Here is a 5,341-nt window from a genome sequence, read left to right on the forward strand (position 1 = left end):
CCGCTCCTCCGTCCGTCGTTCGTCCGTCCGTCCGTACATTCCACTCTGTCTCCCGCTCCGTCTGAGCCCGATTGTCAGGCTGGTCGCTCGTGTCGCAAGTGTGTGGCATGCGCAGCGCGGTTGTATGTCTGTTGTGCGTGTGTATTGTGTGTGTGAGTGATGTGTTGGCGTGTGCGCGATGTGCGTGTGCCGTGCGTATGATGCGTGCGTGTGTGCGTGTGTGCAGCGTGTGCGTGTGCGTGTGCGTGTGGGACGACGTGTGTGTGTATGTGTGTGTGTATTGTGTGTGTTGTGTGGAGCGAGAAGCTGTTGTGTGTGTGTGTGTGTGTGTGTGTGTGTGATTTGTGTGTTCGTGTGCATGGCGGTATGGTGTATTGGCGGTATGTGTGTATGTGTGTGTGTGCGTGATGTGGGACAGCGCGAATGTGTGTGTGCATGCGGGTATGTGTGTATGTTGCGTATGTGTGTATGTGTGTTGTCATGTCGTTTTGCTGTGTATGTGCGTATGTGTGTATTGTGCCGTGATATTGCGGTGCTCGTGCAGCTGATTCGTGTTGTGTATGCGGGATTGGGTACTGTGTGTGTGTGTGTATGTGTGTATGTGTGTGTATAGTGATGTACGTGTGCCTCGAATGTTGCTGTGATCGTTCACGTGTGTGTGTGCGTGACAGTTATTTGCGTCTGCAGTGTGTCGCGCGCGCGTATGTGTGGTTAGCTGGCGCAGTTGACAGGCTCCGTGTTAGATATTTAGTTTTTCTACTTCCAGAAATATTCGTACCTAAAAACCAGTACCGTGATTGTTTGTTCTCAGCTTATATTCGGTACTTAACCAGTGATGCGTCAGAAAATCTACGAGTTCAGCCACGGCGAGCATCGTGGAAATAACACAATGATGAATGGAACGACTAAGACGTATGAGATGTAGAAACGCAAGAAATGAAGATTAAGAGCATAAGCATCATGCTGCAAGAACCGTCAGCTTAAAGAAGGAAAACACAATTGAGTACAAGCCTACAAAAGCCGCTACAATACACTTGTTCCAATGTTGACTTACATAAATCATCTGATCTGGTTAGTTCACGAATCCACAGCAAGTTTGGTAGTAGACTATATTTATACTCATGCTTACGTGTTACGTAATAAGTTGCGTTGCCGTGCGCTGCGTGTGTGCGTGCGTTTTGTACGTACGTGCCTGTGTCTGTTGCGTGATTGTATAGCATGACTGTGATATTTGTTTGTATTAATTTGTTTAGCTGTGTGAGTCGCTCTTTCCTATCGGTTGTTCGCTTGTCCGCGTCTGTCCCGTCCGTCCGTCCGTACGTTACGGTCTGCCTGTCGTGTGTCCCCTGGTCTGCCAGTGTATCACGTCCGACGATTGGTCCGTCCATCCGTCCGTCTCATCCAGTCGTCTGTTCCGTCCGTCCTGTCTGTACGTCTTGATAACCCTCCGTCCGTCCGTTCGATGCTATCCGGACCGTCTTCTGTCCGTCCGTCCTGTCCGTCGGAACCCTCTGTTTATACCAAATCCGTCCACCCACACATCTATCCATCAGATCTATCTATTCGGTACATCCCATCATCGCGTCCGTCGTCGCTGTCGCGTCTGTCTCTCCGTCAGTCTGGCCGTTTGTTGTCGGCTCCGCTCTGTCATTGTGTGCTATCGCGCGCGCTGCAGCGCGTGTGTGTGGTGTGTGTGTGTGTGTTTTTGTGTGTGTGTGTGTGTGTGTGTGTGTGTGTGTTGTGTTGTCTTGTGTGTGGGTGTGTGTGTGTGACGTGTGTGAGAGCGTTGTGTCATGTCGTTGTTTTGTTGATGTATAGACTGAATTTTTTTTGTGGGACATAAAATTCTGTTGAAGAGATGAAGGAAGGATTGTTGTAGGTACACCTGTAATCAACAGTGAGCGCTCTAGCCAGGCGAGGCAGCTAATTAGTCTTGCTCTGGCGTGTGGTTCGTTGTTGTTTTGGTAAATGACCGGTTGTACGGTCTAGATACTATGCGCTAATAGTCTTCACCGTTCTCGCTAGTCCGCCGACGAAGAACCGGATTGGATCAAAAGTCGCCGGGGATTTTGGGAAATCAACTATAAATAGACACGCTCGACAGACAGGCGGGAGTTTACCTACCCAGAGGAGATACGACGATGTACGATATATAGACGAAAACGGAGACGAACGGAGACCTGCTATCGGTCACCCACCTAGGTGTGCCGTAGTATATATTTTCGTACTTGTAGTTAATAATAAAAGTCCATGTGGAACAACTAATCTGCGATACGGCTCTACCTTCTGGCTATCTACGCCTGCGTGCTTGCTAACATCTCTACCATTGCCTGAACGTAAACAACTTGCTACCTTCTACGCTTGTCGACCTCACGAGAACCCGAGTCTCTCACCTAAAAACCTCAGATCACAAGCAATCGGTGGAGGATGCGGGGTTGAAATGAGACGTCATTTTCACCAGACAGCTGCCGCTATCCTAATTTTCTTGTCCGTTCCTCTTTAAATCCCTGGAATTTCCGGAGTATTTTGCCCGAATAGTTGGCTCACACAGTGCGATATTCAGCTACCTTCGAACCACCGATGAGTTCAATCCCTCGTATGCGTGATGCATCGGCGAAGTGTTCAGCGCTTAGGGATGCGCTGAGGGAAGTTGTCTTACGAAAGGACGTCACTAATACGGTACACGCACTACAATCATGGGTCACGGAAATCATTCCTAAGGCCAGGGAGCAACACAGACGGCGCTCGCGCTCTCTGCTACCTTTCATTGGTGACATATCAAGTTCATTGTTTGGCACTGCAACGCAGCGGGACTTACAGCGCGTTGCCACACATATCAATTCATTAATCGCTCACAAGTAAGACAAGCAAGGTGGTTGAGGATCATAATAACCAGCTAGCATCATATATAGCTACCACTAACCATCGCATGGATAACGCGATGCAAGCCATCACGGATAATAATCATATGATCGCTGCGTTATATAATGAGACTGAGTTGCAGCTTCAGGCAGAAGAAGAATTTGTGCAATCACTACTTGAGCGCTCACAAGAACATCAAATGCATTTGAATGAATTTCACCACGAAGTGTACAATCTTAGGCAGGGTATCAGTTTATTAGTAAACGGCCGGGTATCCCCGCTATTGCTTCCGCCGTCCACTCTAGCACAAATCACACAACACATAGAAAACAAACTGCAGAATCAATACTCGCGTTTTAGGCTTATTTACCCACACACACACGTTTACTCCAAAGCCTTAAAATGTCACTGCACTTATCATGATAACGCTCTGTTTCTGTCTATGCACCTTCCATTGACGGCCAGCGAGCAGCCATTCGAGGCGTACAGGATTCATTCGTTTCCTGTGCCCACTAACAGATCAGCGCGGCACGCCACCCAGCTTATGGAAGTATCCGAGTTCTTGTTGGTTTCCTTGGCTAAACAACATTACACGCTACTAACGGGTCGCGAGTTTGAGCAGTGCTCACAGGAACAAACGCTAATTTGTCCTTTTTCACCGCTTATACGGGCTACTACCGCTGCGTCGTGTGAGCTAGCATTGTTTCTGGATGACTCCCCAATGATAAAAGATGAGTGTGATTTTCGGTTCCTAACATCGCAACCTCGACCTATTCTATACCCTTTGACGGCGCAATCTGTTCTTATGTCAGGCATTGACAAGTGGTCGCTACACTGCCCCGGTTCACAGCAAGCACGCATGGGCTGTGACTTTTGTATAATTTCAAACATTCCTTGTCAGTGTGCGCTAATTGCTCATGAATTTACATTAGCACCTCGTCTGACTGAGACATGTACAGGTAATGACACCATTTTATCTGTTTCGCATCCACTAAACCTAGCACTCTTGCAGCAGTTTTTCGATAACGAAGAATTGCAAAATATCTCAGCTAGCTCAACCTTTATGGTACCGACCGACATTACTCTACCAGCACTACGCTTGTTCAATCACTCGTTTTCTAATTTCATTGCCCAAGATCGGCAAGCGCATCTGATCTGAGTCTAAAGCGAGTATCGCAAGCGCTTAAGCGTGACCAGGTTGTCTACCAATCGCTAACGGAACCGTTATTGCAGGGGGTAATAGACATTGACTCGCCAGCAACCTTACTACGGCAAGGTTTAGCATATATCGCCTTAACACTAGCTGCATTAGCATGTTTAATGACGGGCTGGACACTCTATAAACTCAGGTTGCTGCGCGCCGCTCTATTTACCATGATTAGCACGGCGAAGGCTAAAAATATCGTACCTTAAAAACATACCGTGAGTTGTTGTTCTCAGCTTATATTCGGTACTTAACCAGTGATGCGTCAGAAAATCTACGTTCAGCCACGGCGCTCTGAAATAACAAAATGATGAATGGAACGACTAAGAGTATAATGTAAAAACGCAAGAATGAAGAGTAAGGCAAAGCATCATGCTGCAAGACCCGTCAGCCTAAAGAAGGAAAACACAATTAGTACAAGTACAAAGCCTACAATACACTGTCATGTGACTTACATAAATATCTGATCTGGTTAAGTCACGATGCACAGAAAGTTTGTTAGACTATAGTATACTCATGCTTACGTGTACGTATAAGTGCGTTTGCGTGCGTGCGTGTGTGCGTGCGTTTTTTTACGTACGTGCCTGTGTGTGTGCGTGCATTTATAGCATGACTGTGTATGTGTTTGTATTAATTTGTTTAGCTGTGTGAGTCGCTCTTCTATCGGTCTGTTCGCTTGTCCGTCTGTCCGTCCGTCCGTCCGTACGTACGTCTGTCCGTGTGTCCCTCTGCCAGTGTATCCGTCCGACCGATTGTCCGTCCATCCGTCCGTCCATCCGTCTGTCTGTCCGTCCGTCCGTCTGTACGTCTATACCTCCGTCCGTCCGTTCGTCTATCCGACCGTCTGTCCGTCCGTCCGTCTGTCCGTCGGAACCCTCCTGTTTATCAATCCGTCCACCCACACATCTATCCATCCATCTATCTATTCGTACATCCATCCATCGGTCCGTCCGTCTGTCCGTCTGTCTCTCCGTCAGTCTGGCCGTTTGTTTGTCGCTCCCTCTGTCAGTGTGTGTGCATGCGCGCGCGCGCGCGCGCGTGTGTGTGTGTGTGTGTGTGTGTGTGTGTGTGTGTGTGTGTGTGTGTGTGTGTGCGTGTGTGTGTGTGTGTGTGTGTGTGTGTGCGTGTGTGCATGTGTTGTTTTTTGATGTATAACTAAATTTTTTTGTGGGGACATAAATTCTGTCGAGAGAGAAGGAAGGATTGTTGTATGGTACACTGTAATTAACCAGGAGCGCTCTAGCCAGGCGAGGCAGTAATTAGTCTGTGTTCTGG

General features: G+C 47.9%; 1 long non-coding RNA gene across 1 annotated transcript in view; it reads right to left on the reverse strand.

The window, feature by feature from the left end:
- The window catches only part of LOC106817247, a 14,244-nt gene extending 9,886 nt beyond the window's left edge, over positions 1–4,358 (reverse strand). The window contains exon 1 of the long non-coding RNA XR_001395016.1: positions 4,284–4,358. This is a non-coding gene — a long non-coding RNA (uncharacterized LOC106817247). The remainder of the gene's footprint in view (positions 1–4,283) is intronic.
- Positions 4,359–5,341: the final 983 nt, after the last annotated feature.

This window comes from Priapulus caudatus, unplaced genomic scaffold, assembly GCF_000485595.1.
Source record: "Priapulus caudatus unplaced genomic scaffold, Priapulus_caudatus-5.0.1 Scaffold1648, whole genome shotgun sequence".
Lineage (NCBI taxonomy): Eukaryota > Metazoa > Priapulida > Priapulimorpha > Priapulimorphida > Priapulidae > Priapulus > Priapulus caudatus.